Raw genomic sequence first — 20,098 nt, forward strand, 5'->3', positions numbered from 1 at the left:
CCACTCTCACCCATGAAACCCAAGGGCCTGGAGAAACCGCTGTTTAGTTCCCCTGACCTCTATCCTCTAGCCTTCCTATAAACTACCTGGGGTTGCAGGTCAGCAAACCTAGTGTTTTACTTATCCATTGTTGTATAACCAACAACCCCAGAACTTAGTGGCTTAAAACAGCAACCAATTTATTTCCTCGCAATTTTGTGTGTGAGGAATGTGAGCAGTGCTTGGCAGGATGAAGCTAAAGGATGAAGCTATTGCCCTGCATGGCATCAGGTGAGGTCATTCATTGAGCTCTAAACTGCATCAGGCTGGAAGGTCTGAGAAGGCTTCATTCACATTTCTGGTACCTTCTGCTTCTCCTCATGGTTAGCTTTCTCTCCACATCAGTTAACTTGGGCTTCTTCAGAGTAAGGAAGCCTTAGGATAATCAAACCACTTACATGGCATCTTGCTGCATAAGTGTAAGGGAATAGTCCAAGAGAAAGAAAAGTGGAGACCACAGATCTCTTAAGAACTGCCTCACTCCCAATAAAAAATAAATTAAAAAAAAAAAGAAAGATGAAGTAAATTGAACACCAATAAAAAATAAATTAAAAAAAAAAGAACTGCCTCATTCTAGTACCATGCTGAGTGAAATAAGTCAATCAGAGAAAGACAATTATCATATGGTTTCGCTCATATGTGGAATATAAGAAATGGTGAAAGGTACCAAAAAAAAAAAAAAAAAGAAAGAAAGAAATGGTGAAAGGTACTATAAGGGAAAGGAGGGAAACTGAGGGGGGGGGGAATTAGAGAAAGGAACAAATCATGAGAGACTCCTAACTCTGGGAAACAAACAAAGGGTTGCAGAAGGGGAGGTGGGTGGGGGGATGGGGTAACTGGGTGACAGGCACAGAGGAGGGCACTTGATGGGATGAGCACTGAGTGTTATACTATATGTTGGCAAATTGAATTTAAATAAAATATATTTTAAAAAAAGAACTGCTTCTTTCTTGTTGATCAAAACCAGTCACAGAGCCAGCCAAGGTTCAAGGTCAGAGGAAATGAACTGAGGAGCAGTGTGACAAAGAATCTGCAGCTTTCTCGAATCCATCACCTTTGGGTTCAAACCCCAGCTCGACCACAAGTCAGCTATTTTGCCTTAAACAAATTGTTTGACCTCAATTCCCTCATTAGGAATAATGTGCATCATAATATTTACCCCTAAGATTGCTATGAGGATTCAAGAAAAAAGTGTATAGGATGATTAGCACAGTGTCAGGAAGAGAGTAAGTGTTGAACGAATTTTAGCTCTTTCCTTCCCTATCTACCAAAGGCTGATTTTCCTCCAATGTTAGGATGTTCAGGAACCTCAGTGTTGAAAACCATGATCCTGGGATGGAACATTGAAGCAGAATAGAAACACTGTCTACCAAAAAGTTAAGCAAAAGGAAATGTCCTCAGATCTCAGCGTCGCAGACATCCCAGACTAAACCTAGGTCCAAGCCAAAACAGAGGCTATGAACTGAAAGGTTTATCTTCCAAAGCTGACCTTTAAACATTCCAAAGCTCTACGTAGGAAAACAGAACCGTGGAAGCGGGCCATAGCTGTTTTGAGTCTGATCTCCAAATGATCATTTCATTGGTTGCTATGTTTATTCCAGTTCCTAAATCCACTTTCTTAAACAAAATGAATATCCAAGATAACCCCTCTGCTGCATTCAAATCTCAATAATTTTATTAAGCTGGGCTGTTTATTAATAAAGCACTGGAAATTTTTGCTTGGTAAAGAAATGCATCTTGTACATTAGGACAGTAGTTCTCAGCTGGGGATGATTTTGCCCCACCCATCCTGGGGACATGAGGCAATGTGTGGAGACAATTATGGTTGCCACCAATGGAGAGCAAGGGTGGTATTTTTGACATCTAGAGAGTAGAGGTCAGGGATGTTGCAAAACATCCAACAGTGCATATAACAGTACCCCACAACAGAGGATTTAATGGCCCAAAATGTCAATAATGCTAAGATTGAAAAACCCTGGTCTAGGACATCACTGCATTGCAACTTGCTTTAGGAACTGGTATAAAATTTACATGGAAATAGGTTAACTTGGAATCCTCTCTAGCTTTTAGTGACTGAGGTCCCAAATGAATGTATTACCTTGCCAATTAGGTAACATCCATTGTAGGAACTCTGAAGTAGATGGCAGTGGGTAGAAGATAAATTGTTGGAAGCAGTTGCTTCCCCCTAAGCACATATTCCCAAAGTGCTGGCTTTTCAGCAGTTTTCAGGTTGTTTGTAAGATCATGATGAAAAGATGTTGGAGGAAGCAGTATAAAAGTATAAAAGCAAACCCAGACAATAAGTGAGAAGGTAAAATGGTGGCATCCTTTTTGCATATTTACTGTACCCAACCCAGTCTCACTCCCAAGTGTGACATCACTTTCACCCCCGACCCTAACAGTTGAGTGTGCTTTTGTTGGTACCCAAGAAAAGTGCCAGAAAGTAAGTTCCTTATTTATCTCTACATCCTCCAGCACCTGCAAGAGCTTGGCAGGAAATGGCTACTTATTGGTTACTGAATGAACGAAGAGGCAAAAGAACAAACAAACCAGATATGCGTCCAAACACACAAGTGAGTAATATAGTAATTTTTGTCACAATAAACCAGCAATGCAATTTTTAAGGTGTCTAAAGCACAAGTCATAGAATCAAGATTTGAAATTTTGAAAAAGACCTGTATATTTTGAAAAACATCTTCGAGTTAAAATCTGAAAAGAGAAGAAAAACTTTCTAAAAATCAAGTAAAGGAATGCTCGCAGCAGTGAGAATGAGTACAGTTTCCATACATGAAACAATGGGGATGAACTTCACAGAAATCACAATGCATGAGAGAAGCCAGACCCAAAGGAAAACATCCTGACTGGTGCTCTTTGTGAAGGAGGCTTTCTCAGCCTTGGCATTAGTGAGATTTGGGACCACTTAACCCTCTGTGATCAGGGGCTGTGCGTTGTCTGGTGTTTAGCAGCATCCGTGGGCTCCCTAGATGCCAGCGGTACCGACTCCCCTTCTGTGACAGCCAGCAATGTCTCCAGGCATTGGCAAATGCCCTGGCAGACAAGGATCACCCTCAACTGAGCCTCTGCTACAAAGCAATCTCTGTTTAGAAGACTGGTTGGTACAGGTGTGTGTGTGGGGGGGGGGGGGGGTGTCCAATAGGTGTTTTCAAGGATGCTAGTAATATTTTTTTTATCTTGATCCTGGCTAATTTTGTGTTCAGCTTTATTAAAAATTCATCTAGCCGAACTCTTAGGCTTTGTGCACTTCCATTCATATAAACTCTGCTTGGAAAAACATGAACAAGGCTGGAAGAAAAGAAAAATTTTCAACAGCTGATAAGGCAAAGGGCTTGTGGGAGAATCTGAACAAATTTCAACATTTTCCAACAATACAGGTTGATTTCTCAACATTTGTTACTATTGCTGAAGATTAAGTAAGGTTTTCAAAATGTAATTTGGAAAGAAAGCAATTTCCCAGCTCATCTTTAGAGGCACAAAGCTGGTGGGAAAGAAAAAAAAAAGTGTATGACCTCCAGATATTCTGAGGCCAGCACGTCCTCTGGGCAGCCCCTACACTTGGCCCACAGCCTCTGAGGTGGAGTTGCACACACATTGGCAGATTACATTGTTGAGATTATCAAGAAAGGGTTCCGTTTGTCAAATGTCCCTTCCTTGCTCTGATAACTGTCAGGTTCTTGGGCTGCTATTGTCCTTGTTCTCACAGTGAGTCATTGCTGTAACTAAAATAAAATCCTTCTTTGAAATGTCTCTGTTGATACGCTGGGAACCTTTACACTTGCCAGGGCCCAGAAATCCTATTGAAATGACCTCCAAGGGCCTTGTCAGATCCTTTTCTTGTGCAGGAATTTTGCTTTATCTATTACTGTTTTAAATCAATAGACCATTGGCTAGAGCTTGGAAATATTCTTACCCTTTAGGGATTTTCTTTGCAACATGGTGATTTTAATGTAACCTATCTGACATCCAAGTCATTCTATTTCAACCTTGGCGCTAAGGGAAAAGTAAAGACTGGGGAGTTGGTGCCTGGATGGCTTGGAATATGCTCAGGACCCTATTTTTCTGGAACTCTCTAAGGGGAAATTGTCTCAACTTTCTCACTCTTTATTTTATCCTTTGGCAAAGTAGGTTCTGTAACTCGGTGCCTGACCCACAATTTCACAGAGCTCAAGGACATACACAAGGACAGAAGTACAAAACAAGTGTTCTTTGAAGGTTAGGATTTCTAAGGGAGATCATGAAAAGCTATAGTATGAGCTATTCTTGTAAGGATGGAAATTAGATCATACAACTTCTGGGAAAATTATATATAATTTCTGTCAAGTTCTTAGCTGTGTTTCTGGAAAAAGACCATCCATGTGCTCACAGTATCTTTACTTTGAGCCTCCAAAAAGATGGCACCAAAAATCTATCGATCTCTTATTCTCTTGTGGCACAAAGCTACCTCCCTTCTTTAAAAATATACAAGATCCAAATTAATGTAACGAGTGAGAAGTTGGGAAAAAGAATCATGCCCCAAATCATGCCCCAAATCATGCCCCAATCATCTCAAACACAAAACATGAAGTTTCCTGACTTACCACATAACTATGGCCTATCAACCTTGGGAAAATGATGAAATGGGTCCCAGGACACATTTCTTCTTCTCTTTTTTTTTTTTTTTAAAGATTTTATTTATTTATTCATGAGAGACACAGAGAGAGAGGCAGAGACACAGGCAGAGGGAGAAGCAGGCTTCTCACCAGGAGCCCGATGTGGGACTTGATCTCAGGACCCAGGATCACGCCCTGAGCCAAAGGCAGATGCTCAACCACTGAGCCATGAAGGTGCCCCACATTTCTGATTTGAATCAAAGATATATTGAGGGGCACCTGGGTGGCCCAGTCGGTTAAGCATCCAACTCTTTTTTTTTTTTAAGATTTTTAAAAATTTTATTTATCCATGAGAGACACAGAGAGAGAGAGAGAGAGAGGCAGAGACACAGGCAGAGGGAGAAGCAGGCTCCATGCAGGGAGCCGGATGTGGGACTCGATCCTGGGACTCCAGGATCACACCCTGGGCTGAAGGCGGCACTAAACCGCTGAGCCCCCTGGGCTGCCCAGCGTCCAACTCTTGATTTCAGCTCAGGTCATGAGCTCCAAGTCTGGAGGAGTCACTTGAGATGACTATCCCTCTCCCTCTGCCCATCCCCCAACTTGTGTACTCTTTCCAGTCTCTCTGTTTCTCTAAAATAAGTAAATAAAATCTTCAAAAGATGTATTGAAAGCAGTTATTACTATTGGAGGCCCAAATCCGACCATATTCATTCATTTATGCATCATTTGTGGCTGCTTTTGAGATGTGACCTCAGAGTTGAGTAGCCGTGACAGAGACCACAGGACCACCAAGCCATGAATATTTGCTACCTACCCTTTGCAGAAGAAATTTGCCACTCTGCTATGAATAGAAAGTCTCGTTTTATCTATGAATTGCAGTAATTTTTAATTGTCAGAATAATTATTGTTTTCATTTTTATTTTTTATTTTTTAAAAGATTTTAATTATTCATGAGAGACACACAGAGAGAGGCAGAGACATAGGCAGAGGGAGAAGCAGGCTCCCTGTGGGGAGACCGATGTGGGACTTGATCCCGGGACTCCGGGATCACAACCTGAGCCGAAGGCAGATGCTCAACTGCTGAGCCATCCTGTCTTCATTTTTAGTTTTATTCTTAAAGAGTAACAGCCTCCTCTCCCCTCCCCACCCTGCCCCAAAGTCTATCTACCTAGAAGTTTCCCCTGGAATACATTTGTGGCAATTTTGGATTGTTTCTCCTTTCTCACCACTTCCAATCTCATTCCTCACCCATTCACCTGCTCTTATTTCCTCTGCCTCTCTCCTCGTCTTGCCTTTCTTTTTCTTTCCAGCTGTCCCACTTTCTCCTACCCACCTATCTATGGCCCTGGTAAGGAGACAGAATTTTTGGTAAGATGGAGAAACAAAACAAAGACATGGGACCCTCATAATATATCGATATATTTCTGTAAGAGATGATCCTTATTGCTCATCGATAGAGTTGTCCTGAAAGATGCTTCAGTGTAAAGACTCTGAAGGACACAAATCAGAACCTCTTGGGGCCCACATGAATCTACAATCTTACAAACTTGGAGACCACTCCAGAGGTTAGACAAGGCTCCTGAACTCTTCTGCCTATGGATCATTTTCTATCCTCCTTTCTATCCTCTCCCCTTGTGAGTTCATGTTTGGAGGTTAAGACAATACATTCTTCCTCTCAACTGTCTTGAGTTTCCTCTGCCCTGACCACCAGCTCCTTAATGAATATAGATCCTTTACAGAGCCTGGAGCACCTTCAAGGGGTTGGAACAAATAAACGGCTATCCAGAATGTGTGGAAATGGAATGCCGAGCTTAAATGTACTTTCTGCTGAACTACACAAGGAATAGGAACTTCAGGCACATGGTTATCATACAGAAAGAAATTTCTGGATTGGAACCATGTGTGCAAAAGCCTAATACCTGGAATAAATTAAGACTATGGTAGTGCTAGACAAATGCCATTAAAATCCTACAAACCACCCACCCAGTTTCATGAGGAAAAGTTCAATGCAAACAAGCTACTTCCCTAAGACCTATCGTGTAATTGATCGCTGTTTAAACAGTTTATAGCACAATGGCCTCTACTCTTACATCCGATTCCTCTTCTAGAATCCATACTTGGTACGAACCTCCACCAGTGCCCCCCAGGAAACCAAAGATTCTCATCTTACCAATCCACCGAGGGAGTTTAATAGAATTACTCTTCTTGTGTCACTGTTGGTAATTATTTGAACATATTTTTCTGTGGAGACTTCTATTAAATGGTGTTCTAACCACATGTTTACAATCCTTGTCACCAACAAGATTGGGAGTTCCTTCAAGACAACTGCTTCTTCAACTTTGTGTATCACTTCACCTTGCACCATTCTGGTTCACAGCCCAGTTGATGTTGAATGGATGCGACACTCAGTTCATTAACCAGAGGAGAAAAGCTAGACTTTGTTTCGTGGACTGGGGATAGGGCTTATGATGATGTGGTTAAGAAGAGCCAGCTAACTTGGCGAATTCTCCTGTAGTCAGGCAGTAGAGATGAAGGCCAATCTCTCAGCCTAGGGGGCATTGGAGGTGGGGGGGGCACTCACACACAGCTGCTCAGAATTTTGCTTGTGTGGCATTGGTTCAGGGCCAAACTATTGCACTTTTTTGCAGACTCAGCCCCATAAATGGACATTTTCTGGACCAAAGCTCTCTGCTCGGATCCTTCCCGCCACTCTGACTACGTTTGTCCAAATCACGTCACTCTGTGGGCTGAAGAAATGCAAGGCCTTGGGGAAGATGAAAGGACATCTTTAGGCAAGATGGCTCACATGTCAGCCTCACAACTGCCATGAGGGGCATGTAAGATCGTTTTCAGTGCTTTTTAGACTCTTTCTTGCCTGCTTGAAGCACCAAAACTCACATCAAGTTATGTTGGTATGGTGGCGGTGATCTTGAAAGAAAATTTTATTTTCAAACGAACACGTGGGAGAGAACATTCTTTTCCTTTTGAGCCTGGCCCTTTTTTCCCCAATCCAGTGGCAGCGTGACTGAGCCACACTCATTCCCATCTGTTTTGCAGCTGCTCAAAGACGGAGATTGGGATACTCTCTAGCACTGGGGCTGCACCAGGCCTGAGCTGCTTATACGTTGCTTTTGGCACTCATTTCTCTAAGCATTCAGCCTGTTTTCAAATAAGCCCCTGAGATTCCCTTTTTTCAAAGAAAAACATTCTTCACATTCCCATCTTCATTTGGGCACGAAGATGGGAGCATTCCCTTTGTCTCTAGCCTAGTGGTTTTGTTCAATTTAACAGAAGTCTCTAGAGCAACTTACACATGGCCAGACTCTACCCTGTGCTGTAGGAAGTCCAATGCTGAATACAGCAGAATCCTTGCTTCCAGGATCTCAGGACCTATCAGAGTGGACACCAGTGAAGAGCTCATTATAATACAATATAATAAGTGCTTATATAAGTACCCATGTGCCGTAGAAGATAGAATAATTAGTTTGCTTCAGTGGCTGAGTTGGTTAAGCATCTGACTCTTTTTTACGGTTCAGGTCATGATCTCAGGGTCGTGAGATAGAGCCCTCAAGAGAGGATTCTCTCCCCTTCTTCCTCTGCCTCTCACCACCTGCACCCCTGCTCTTCTGTGCTCTCTTTCTTTCTCTAAGAAAGAAGAAGAAGAAGAAGAAGAAGAAGAAGAAGAAGAAGAAGAAGAAGAAGAAGAAGAAGAAAGAATAATTAGTTCTGTTTGAGGGTGATACAGAAGGCTAAACTCAAGCTGGGGTTTTAGAGGTCAAACAGAAGTTTGAGAAGCAAAGACAATAATATAATAAAAGTAAATTTATATCTTTTATTATGTGATTTATAAGAATGTATATCTCCAGCCTATACCATTTATTGAGCACATATTATGTGGCAGCCATTCTGCTGAAGGATTTATATGCATTATCTCACTTATTCCTCACAGTAATTGTTATAATAATGGCAAACATATTTCTAATACTTGCTGTGACAGGCACTTTATATAGAGACATAAAAGAAATGCAATGAAATCTTTGGACTTCGTTCACAATTCTGTGGATTACTACTCTGAGAATCATCAAGGGGAAAATATTAAACATTTTTTCAGTGCTTCTAAACTTTTACTATGTCAAAACCATGCTTAATCTATAAAAGAGGAAAAAGAAAAGAAGCATGGGAGGGAAGGAGTAAAGAAGAAAAAGAGACAAATAACAGGATGTCCTCTTCCCTATCCTTGGTAAAGATCTATAATGAACTTTCTCATGTTCTTTGTCCAAATTATATGGAATCCTGCTGGCAAGAGTCTGCTAACATCATGCCATATCAGTGCTTGGCTAAAGCCAACCCTCTTTGGTTCCCATCTGGAATGGAGCTTTGGAACCAGCGTTGTCCTACAACTGATCTCCAAGATAGTCTGTATCTTGGCTTTGGACTTAGTTGTCATTGGTATATTGGTAACTCTCATTATTAATTCTAAAAGTCTGTGTTTGTGTTTGTATTTGTATTGACACAAATTGGGAGGATTTGTTGGAATGATGAAGCCATAAGGAATATCTATCACATGGTGACAGTTACTTATTTTCCATACAAAAATTACCCTTCTCCATAAGACTGTCTTCATGCCACAAAAACAGGACAATTTCATGGGAGACAACAGGCATTCAACTGACAGTTTGATGTCATGTCTGTCACTTGATTTGTCACTTGATTTTTAACCATCAGGTTAAAATATCCCCACATCCAAAGACCAACCCAAGACCAAGTCCTGCCAACAGGTCACCCTTCAGAGAAACCCTTCATGGCACCTTCAGAAAAGACCCTCAAAATTCAGTAACTCCTCTGACCACATATGGCTCACTGGACAAACTCCTCTTCCAACCAAAGATGTTTTGGTTCTAGAGGTTGCCACCCAGTCTCTTCAGAAAAGCTGCATGTAGTATGGAAAGCTCCTGACTCATTTTCAAAAACATGCACATTGAAGTCAGAAATTTCCATAGTGTCAATAACCATAAAAATAGGCTTGGCACAGAGAGTCTTGGGTCCAGATAACCTTACCCAGAGATCAAGTCAGTTGCAGAAGTAAATCAAAATATTTAGCTGAATTGGTTATGAAATATCAATACACAAATAGGCCCCTCTTCTCTTCTTCAAAGAATCTTCCCATATTTCTACATGAGGAGGTGGCAAGGAGGTCAGATTTTTTCAAAAGGCAAAGTAAATATTATTTTTAAAACTTGTTTTGTTTGCTTTTAGTTATCTTCTATGCAATAACACTGTTTCTTGGCTTGGGTTTCTCTTCATTTTGGTTTTCAATATTGTCCTTGTTTGTTACCATTTCCTCCCTATTTTATGGGATTATTATGTATATCATTTAAAATCTCAGCTTAATTTAGCAATCTCAAGAATTTTGAGGATGCCTGAGTGCCCACAAAGCACAACTTTGGTGAATCTGTGGCCTCACCATGATACAAACAGTCCTGTGATTCCCCAGGAAGTGAAGTGCATCTTTGAGAGAGAAGGGAGGTAGCTTTGGAAGCTAATCTAAGTATTCATTGAGGTTCTTAAATGTGAGCTCTCATTGCAGGCTCCAGATCCCCCCTAGAATGAAATTACATTGAACATTAAACATTTTTCAGAGTTCACCTTCCACTTTAAAGAAGAGGAAGAAAATTGTTTTGGCAATGCAGATGTCTATTAGTATACACATCAAGAATAATAGAAGCACGTCTTAAAAAGAGAGAGAGTGCTTTTTAAAAATGTATGTAGAAAACAGCTCCCAGAGAAGCAATTTTTCAATTTCCTTGATTTGTTTAGTGGGAAATTGCTCTCCAATTTATTATAATTTGAAAAGACAATGAATTCTTCATTTGGAATTAATATAAAAATGACTGAAAGGCATCTTGCTTGTCTCACAATTTACAACCTGTTTGGATAAAGCATTTTGAGTCATGGATCACTGTTAAAACCCGAGACTTAGTGAAGGCTGGTAATGCTTTCCATATGGTTTTCCCTAAATGATAATTATAGCTCATTCCGAACTACAAATTATATACACTAAAAATGTTAATTTAATTTAGGGTTACTGACTAGATTTTTTTTTTCTAAAAGCAGGTGTAATAGGAATTACATTGTCTGAATATGGTCAGTAATGCTAGACATGATGAATTGGTATAACCAGATTATTCCTGAATTTGACTTGATTTTGCAGAATCTGCTTGCAAATGTCCAGCCTGGTGTGCGTTCTCCGTGATTTATCCTGAATGGATAAAACATTAATGAAGAAAATCAAAACAAATGCATCTCCCAGACTCTCCAGCAAGGCTGTTTTACACAGTCTATCTGAGAAAGAAAACGAGAGGATGGAGAGGAAAAGCCGTCTCCATGTGACTCCTTGGCATTTCATCATCAATCAGCATGAAGTCAGAAACATCACTAAGTATTGAAGTTGAAATTAACTGCAACCTCTGACGGAAAAGTACTTATTTAGAATCTTTCAGTTAGTTTCTGTAATGAAATATGGCAATGAATTAGCCACACGATGGTCTGGAGAAAGGTGCTTAATAAGAAAAACTGCTCATGTTGGGAAGCCAAGTTCTTCTCATGTTTATTTTAGTGACCTCTCCTCTTCCTTTCTCCCTTCTCCCCACCCCCCCACCAAAGCTGTCCTTTCGTGAAGCCATCATGGCTGACAACAGAGGCAAATTGTTCTGAAGAACTTTAATTAGACTTAAAATTTGCAAGGTGTCAGGAGCCCTTGTAATTGTTAAAAGTCCAGAGGCTCTCAAAGATCAGTATTCAAAAGAAAGGCAGAGTGTACAAGGGTTAGAGGTTGGGGTTCTGCAGCCACACTACTTGGATTGGAAACTGGTCCCCCAACATTTACTCCTGAGACCTTGAGGAAGTCACTTGATGTGAGCCTCAGTTTCTTCATCTGTAAAATGGGTACAATAAAAACAAAACTCATGTCATGGGTAGGTATTATGATATCAAAAAAAGCTAGAATAGAATAGAATCTGATACCTGGAAATAATCTTTAAATGGTTACTGCTTTTGTGTAGGAAAAATTTAGGATGTGTTTTTAAAATGTAGATCTCTGGATTCCCACTTTGAGAGATACCAACTTATTAAATGTGAATCAGAGCCCAGATATCTGCATTTTGATCAACATCCCAGGTACTCCTGAACCACACTTCAAGTGGCACAGATTTGACCAAACCCCTTGTTTGGAAAATAAGAAAAATGAGTTCTAGAAGGCAAAATGCCAGTGTCAAGGTCATAGAGCTAAACAGTGATCCACCTGATATCTCAAGCCCCTCATCTTCCATTCTAACTAATGTGGTCTCCATCATAGCCACCTCCATTTATTGAGCCTTTAGTATGAGGTTCTTAACCAGAAGGGCACATCAGAAACACCTAAAGAGCCTTTCCAAATACTCAAGGTCATTGTCCAGCCCAGATCTGTGGAATTTCATGACAAGTGGCAGATCTCATACCTGAACCCAATGGTCCCTGATTGTTTCATGGTACCAGCTGGTAACTTTTCATTAGCTTCTCATGCTCATCTTAGGCTAGAGCTGAGGGCATATACTTTAACTCATATTTGAGTCATTTTTCTTTCCTAACCATACTGCTGGATTATGGTACTATAACAGATGTAAATTATTAACTAATAAATATATTTTCAGTTTATTTCTCTTTCCTTCACACTATGGAAAACTGGCATTGGCCACTGCCCAGGTAAAGCATTTATCTCTCCTCCTCAGTCTCCTAGGGCCTTTAATAGACAGATTGAGATAATCCAGTGGTTCTCAGCTGGGATTGGTTTGGCCACCCAGGGAACATTTGGCAATGTCCTAAGACATTTTTGGTTGTCACACCTGGGGGGAAATGTTACTGGCATCTAGTAGATGGAGACCAAGAATGCTGCTAAATGTCCTGTAATACACAGGACATCTCCTACAACAACAACAAAAATTTATGGACCCAAATGTCATTGGTTACATTAGCTAATCAGGGGGATGAAGGACTCAGAAAAAGAATTTATTTCAGAAAGCCTTAAGAGCCACTTCTAGAGTTCTAGAGGGGGAAAAACTCATGTGGCAAAGGAAAGAGCAAGAAGAGAAGAGTGGGGCCTACCATTTGGGAACATCGAAGAGAGTCTGAAGAGAATATGGAGCAGCAGGGAAAGAATGTGGGCAACTTCAAGGTATGAGAGAGTTAGCAACTGAGAGGACATGGTACTTTGGCTTAGGAATCGAATCTTTTCCAATGTCCCTCAAGAGATGCAAGTTCAGATTAGAATGCCTTACACATTAAATTTGATGCTACTCCAAGCCTGGGCCCATGGATCACTGCCTTATATTATGATGATAGAACATCTTTAGAATTAGAACCTCTTCCTAAAGGTGGTAAAGCCAATATTAAAGTGTCAAAATAATTTGCTTTTTCCTAATTGAAAAATAGGATGTATTTGGATGACGTTAGGTCAACATCCTACACATATACCATATACAGCCCAAATGCTTTTCAGGAGGCGAAAGAGTGGGAAGGTGACAGAAGTCAATCCAAAGACCGTGAAAACTCTAGTACAAAATTTATGCTTTGGCTTTGCCCCTTGTTTGGTCATTAACTAACCACATTGACTAAAGGCCATTAAATATCCTGTTGATTCCAAAAAGCCAAATACGGTAAAACCCTTAGGCTGATGGGGACAGAACTTTCTGGAAATAGGGCCTGTGTGAAGGAATACCCCCTGTCATAGATTGATACAATAATGGCCCCTATGCATGCATCTCTGCAATAGGATATTGCATTCCTTCCTACCACCCCACAATCTGTGCTAGTCTGGTGACGTCTTTTGACCAATCAAAAGTGGTGGAAGTGATGTATGAGCTCTGAGCCCTGGCCATAGGAGACCGTGGCTTCAGTTCCCACTGTCTTAGAATCCTGAGACCTCCATGCTGTGGAGAAGCCCCATCTAGCCTGTTGGAGCATGGGCTGGCGGGTGGTGCATGTAATGGAGAGCTGAGACACGCTGCCCATTAACAGCTGGCACCAACCGCCCACCATTTAAATGAAGTTCTCTGGAACTTTCAGCCCCAATCTGTCACATAACTGCAGCTACATGAGCAACCTCAGGCAAGACCAGCAAAAGAACCACATTGGCTGCCACCCCCCCACACACACATTGGGAGAAATAAATCATTGCTGTTTGAGGATGACTTGTTTCTCAGAAATAAGTACCTGAAAAATTTCCCCAAAGGCCCCAGGATCAAAATGTTTTCGGCAAGGATGGTTTGCACCAGAAACTATGGTAGCTGTATCCACCACTTACCCCCCATGTGTTTCTGCTTCTCCCAGGCCCACAACAGCTCAACGTGGATCCCAGGTTCACCCTAAGCAGAATGATGAAGTCAATAAAGTGTTTGTGGACTTTCTTGTTATGTATTCTTTCCTCTTGTAGGAGCTTCTGTCCTCCCACAGACACCTCTAGGATGCCAGGGCCCCCAACAGGGGCAACTTATCACCACCAGCCTTCTACCAGGTGGGGCTCCTCCTTTATCTTGCCCACGAAAACTTTTCTTCCCTCAATACCCTGCTCCCACCTTCCTGTCACAGGGAAAATGGTCGAGCTCTATCAAGTTACTAAGGTGTAAATGACCGATGGAATGTTCTCACAATCTTTATCAATAATATTAGAATGCTATATACCTCAGACGTATATGCGACCTCTAACTTCACACTGACCAGATAAGAGGGATGCATGAAGAAAAAGAAGGACTCTTCCAAGGTTGTGGAGCTAATAAAGACAGAGCTTAACCTTTCAGATTCTAAAGAAGGCACTTTCTAGTATTTAACATTGCTGGATGTATAGCTGTGACCTTGGATACTTAATTTCAGAAACTCCATCTGGTAAGGGGGTGGAGGGGATAGTTTGGAAAATGCTGAGCCATTCACTAGGTGTCCCATGGAGGCTCATTGTCCCTAAAGCACCGTCCAAGCCATTGTGAGAGCTACATATAAGAACCACCGAAGATTTATGAGCAAGGGGGTGCACGATACTTGTTTCTCCCTGAAAGGTCGCTTTCCCAGTAGCCTTGGAGAATAAATTAGGAAATAGAGTGAGCAGCTAGGAGCCTACTTCAGTGCACCAGGTAAGAATGGGCAGACCTGAACTAAGGCAGATTAGAAAGTCTAGAAGTTGCATGGAGGTAAAATTCACAGAATTGTCGTGACATTTTGAGGCCTGGGTTTTAAAATCTCCTCTGTCTGGTGACATATAATAATAAGTCTCTGCTAAGGATTAGCAAAGTGGGGCCAGGCTCTGGAATCAGATACAAGTGGATTTGGATCCTAAGCCTATCCTTTTCAATAGCTGGATACCTTTGGGCAGAAGAGTTGACCTTCTAAATCAGTTTCCTCATATGCAAAATGGAGATGTTGGGATCCCTGGGTGGCGCAGCGGTTTAGCGCCTGCCTTTGGCCCAGGGCGCGATCCTGGAGACCCAGGATCGAATCCCACATCGGGCTCCCGGTCCATGGAGCCTGCTCCTCCCTCTGCCTGTGTCTCTGCCTCTCTCTCTCTCTGTGTGTGTGTGACTATCATAAATAAATAAAAATTAAAAAAAAAAATTAAAAAAAAAAACCAAAATGGAGATGTGATGACATTACCAGCTTCAGAGGTTGTTGTGAGTATTAAATATGACCACAAAGGCAGAGCACTAAACATTGTGCTTTGAGTCTCATAAACACCCAGTAAGTGGTAGTTATTTCATTATTGTTTTTCTGCTTGTATTTGAATATTTGAATGTTTTTTCCACGTGCAAGCCTTTTTTTTTTTTTTTTTTAAAGTAAACTCTACCCTCCAATGTGGGGCTTGAATTCACAACCCCGAGAATTACAGCAGTTGGTTAAGCATTCCACTCTTGATTTTGGCTCAGGTCATGAGATTGAACCTGAATTGGGCTCCGAGCTGATTGTAGAGTCTGCTTGGGGTTCTCTCTCTCCCTCTGTCCCTTCCTCTGCTCATGCTCAATCTCTCTCTCTCTCTCTTAAAAAAAAAAAAAAAAAAACCACTAAAAAAAACCCTCACGCTTTACTGATTGGGCCTGCCAAGCCCCCCTCACTTGCAAGTATTTGCTATGTGTCTATGGTCCTCTTTGCTTTGCCTCCATCTGTGTGGTGACATTGGGGCATGTTTAAATGATTGGTCAAGCATTGTGGGGTCTTTGGGAAAGCTGTATAAATATCACCATGTGTGTTCCCAACTTGTACCCAGTTTGTATATTCTTTTGACTATTTTAAGATGTCTCATGGAGTATCCAGCAGTACCCTAGGGTCTGTACCACACATATTGTGATTTAAGGAACTCAATTATCTGAGAAACTTGGAACATCTCAGTTCCGGATTTCATTCCGGAAATTTGCCTCAAGGAATTAGCCCGTTTAATGGGGAAGGTAGCAAGCATATTCCCTCCAGCAGCAAACTTCTCTGAAATATCAAAGTTTTGCCTAATGTTTGAATTGAGTCATATGTCAAGAAAAACACATTGCATTCCTTTGCCATAAGACAAACGCCATATGTTAAGTTTATTTTTAAGTGGTGGATAAGAACAGGGAGACCATGTTCCAGTCTGAGAAAATATTGATGCCGTGGTGTCAGCAAGGCAGGTTATGGTTTAATTCATACCTGCAGATTACCCAATGAAAAATGAACCCACATCCACAGCCTGACATCTGTGTAAATGGTGCATAGGGACGGAGGGCTGTCTACCTTCCTTAATGTTCTTGGGATAAAGTAAATACTGAAGGGCTTGACGTCTTTCCTAAGCCTAACAAAGCTGGCACAGCTGGTGCCCAGATGCACTGCTGAGAGGGTGGAGGGTCTTATGGGCTGAGGAAGGCAAAGCAGAAGCAGGAAGATGCCTTAGAGTTTAGGGGACTTGGAAGAAATAGTGGGAAACTTCTGCCTTTACCCAGGATTGTTCTTATACACAGTTGAAAAATGGATGAAGGGACTTCTGGGTGGCTCAACGGTTGGGCATCCACCTTTGGCTCAGGGCGTGATCCCGGAGTCCTGAGATCGAGTCCTACATCAGGCTCCTCACAGGAAGCCTGTTTCTCCCTCTGCCTGTGTCTCTGCCTCTCTCTCTGTGTCTCTCATTAATAAATAAATAAATAATCCTTAAAAAATGAACGAAATTAGAGTTTGGGGTGTCCCTTTTCCGGCCACCTTGCCAGCCTCTCCCTACTTCATAGCACATCCTCTCCCTTCTTAGTGTTCACAGTTTCACTTGATAAGATCATCAAAGGCAGTTTGGCAGTATCTCTTAAACCTAAAAATGCACATATGTCACCCTCAGCAATTTCCTTTCATGCCCATGCCTACACTCATCCTCATACCATTCTCATAGCAACACCTGGACAAGGAGGTTTGGTAGCATGTTTGTCATGGAAGCAGCTGGAAACACCTTCCGTGGCCAGCAGGAGATGAAATAAAGCGTGGTGTTTTTATATTGGTTCTGAGATTTCTCCTTTGTTAAATGGGAACAGTTACGTCATGGAGTTCCACAAGGATTCAGAAAGAACGCTTCTTGGCAAATAATCTACAGACCATAAATTGTGGCTGTGATTATGATTCCTACATGGAATACTAGCAAGCTGTTAAAAAGAGTGACCTATGTTCTGTAACAACTGGTAGTAAGGGGAGGGAAAAGCAAGTGCAAAACGACAAGCCCAGTATATACCATTTATATTTTTGTTTTTACATCGATAACACCATCAATGGCCTACCACCAACACACTTGCGCAACTTTCAGCTCTTATTTGGATGAGCCCCCTCAGCCAGTCAGTAGGACTGGAAAATAAAAATGTACAGAAACTGCATGTATATATTTTTGAAAACCTCACAAAACAATATGACACAGTTTCTTCAGATACACATATGGGTAGAAAGACAGAAAATGGGAGTGCCTCAGTGGCTCAGTCGGTTGAGCATCTGACTCTTAGTTTCAGGTCGTGATCTCACAGGTCACAGGGTTAAACCCCATGTCAGGGTCCACGCTCGGTGGGGAATCATTTTGAAGATGAAAATTTTCTTCTTCTGCTCCTCCCCCCACTCACATTCTCTCTCCCGCTCTCTAAAATAAATAAATAAATCTTAAAAAAAAATAGAAACAGAAAACTGCCGGGAAAAGCACAGGTCATACTCCTAAAGAAGTAAAGTAGATAAAGTTTGGAGGGTTTTGTGTTTCTTTGATCTTGAAAACAAGAAGGCGGTATGGGTTGGGCTGGGTAGAAGGAACAATCTGAGTCTTATCTACAGTGCTTTCACTTTGCGTAGGAATAAATACTCATGTGTTATCTGTGCCATTAAAAATACTTCAAAGTAGAAAGGGTAACGATGCCCAGGTGCTCAATTTTAACCAAGTTACATGTATTTTTCTTGAGCAGGTGTGACCTGAATCTTGTAACTGCAGAATAAGAGCACACTCAGAGACCTTCTAGAACATGCCTTGTCTCCAGCTAAGGGAACCAAGGGCTTGGGATGAGGGTGACTAGCTCAGGGTCACATAGCAGAGGAAGGTGGGAGAAAAGAAGAGACAAGTGGCTAGTAGTGGGATGGGGGTCAGTAGTTGGGAAGAAACTGGCAAAGTTGCAGATCGGGTAAGAGTAAGGGGGCATGGACGTCTGAAGAGGGAGGGATGAGTCAGAAAGGTGTTAGAGGTTTTGTATCAGAAATAAAAAAAACAAAAAACAAAAAAACAACTCAGGAATGCAAGTCACTCATGTTTTTGCCTTCCCACTGCTTCCCATGGAGCTTCCCAAGGTGCCTGCTCTACCCTCGAGGCCTTCGGTTGTGTTAGTGCTGGTAATAGCAAAGGAGAATTGAAAAACGGTGTGAAAAATGGAGAAATCTTTATATAAGAGGGAGTTTGGAAAGAGTAGGGGGCTGTGGGGAAGTATAGCAAGAGGTGGTTGCCTTCCAGAGACAAGGGACAAAGAGGGGGAAAGAGGATTCTACAAAGTTACGAAGGCTGAATCCCCTTTGCACGTTATTTCAAGAGACTTCAGTAAAAATTTAAATTGCTCTTAGCATTTTCTTGATATCAGACGTGATGCACTGAATGGACAGTAGGCCATAGTCCCAGATCCTAAAGTTTGCACCCAAAAAATCACCATCGCTGTTGAGGATGGAAGGAAAAACAATGAAATGTTAAGTCAAAATTAGGAGTGGGACCCAGAGCCCTCAGCCACCATTAGTCTTTGCTCTCATCCCTTTCTTTCTCTGGCAAAGGTGAAAAGGAAGTGGTGGTCATACCGAACCCACCATTGTAACCGCTTTCTTTCCCAGCGTAACAAAAAAGGGATTTCAGAATAGTACCAATTGCCGGCTGAGAACACACTTGTCCGGCTTTCAATATTCATCCATCTCAATGAGCTTCTAAGACTTTCAGCAGAATTAAAAATAAAAATGTACAGTAATAGCATATATGTCATATTATCATGTCCTGAAAACTAAAATGCATGCACATGTGCACACATACTCACACACACACACACACACACACACACACAAGAGGGGGAGAAGACACATGTCCTTGGTCTGTGCTGGCAGAGTACCAGATGGGGAGTTTAGGGACTTAGTACATTTGGTGCCCTGTTAAAAGTAAGTTGCAGGTTTCTCTGTTTTGTTATAAGCATCTGCCATAGGATCTTGGTCCATCTGCCCTTGGCTACCTCAGCCCCGATACATGGGTTTTATATGCTGCATTTTCCAGACTGATGAGAAAATGCATTGACGTTCATTTGTCAGAGATTACCTGGGTGGCACCTTCTTAGAAGAATGAAAATGACTTCCCTGAATCCCGCACACGTCGAATGAAGAATAAACAACCTTGTTGAAATTGTCTACAAGACCTGGAATGCTAAAAGCCTTTGGTTTGCTTGCTGTAGCACAAAAATATGAGAAATATTTAATCTTTAAAAATACACAATGGTATCATAATTTTGCTGCAGGTTCAAAGAAAGCACAGTATAACTCAGTGTATTTAAAATGTAATGTCATTGTATATTTTCAAAATGCAAACAGCAGAGAGTTTGATGAATAGCTAAAGAGCACTAGACCATATCTTATCCTTATAAAAGTGTCTCCCGTGAATGTTAACTGTATCTCTTAGAACATTCTTAATATGCTCCATAGCTGAATGTGTAGACAACAACTCTATAGAAATGTGTATGCCTACCTGGTGTGTGGTCTACGTCAATTCAAAGTGGAGGTTATATAAACTCTGGGTGCCCAGGCTTTTGCTTTTGAACAAGGAGACAAATCTAAAGGTTTATAATTTTCCAGATCTCTTATATACCATAGGCTTTTTAAAATCTGTTCTTGACGCAATATTCCTCTATTATTTTATTACCAGGTTACATATAGTACATCTTTATCTA

At 41.4% G+C, this 20,098-nt stretch overlaps 2 long non-coding RNA genes across 5 annotated transcripts in view; one reads left to right on the forward strand and one right to left on the reverse strand.

Moving 5' to 3' along the window:
• LOC111091282 overlaps positions 1 to 15,056 on the forward strand; it is a 48,201-nt gene extending 33,145 nt beyond the window's left edge. Inside the window, exons 2-3 of the long non-coding RNA XR_005374783.1 lie at positions 2,515 to 2,612; positions 10,861 to 15,056. This is a non-coding gene — a long non-coding RNA (uncharacterized LOC111091282). The remainder of the gene's footprint in view (positions 1 to 2,514; positions 2,613 to 10,860) is intronic.
• LOC119864665 overlaps positions 1 to 20,098 on the reverse strand; it is a 46,852-nt gene that overhangs the window by 23,712 nt on the left and 3,042 nt on the right. Inside the window, exon 1 of one of the 4 annotated variants that reach the window (XR_005374781.1) lies at positions 7,961 to 8,040. The exons of the other annotated variants lie outside the window; for them this stretch is intronic. This is a non-coding gene — a long non-coding RNA (uncharacterized LOC119864665). Of the gene's footprint in view, positions 1 to 7,960; positions 8,041 to 20,098 lie in introns of those variants that run through there. 4 annotated transcript variants of the gene reach the window in all.

This window comes from Canis lupus, chromosome 20 (genome assembly GCF_011100685.1).
Source record: "Canis lupus familiaris isolate Mischka breed German Shepherd chromosome 20, alternate assembly UU_Cfam_GSD_1.0, whole genome shotgun sequence".
Lineage (NCBI taxonomy): Eukaryota > Metazoa > Chordata > Mammalia > Carnivora > Canidae > Canis > Canis lupus.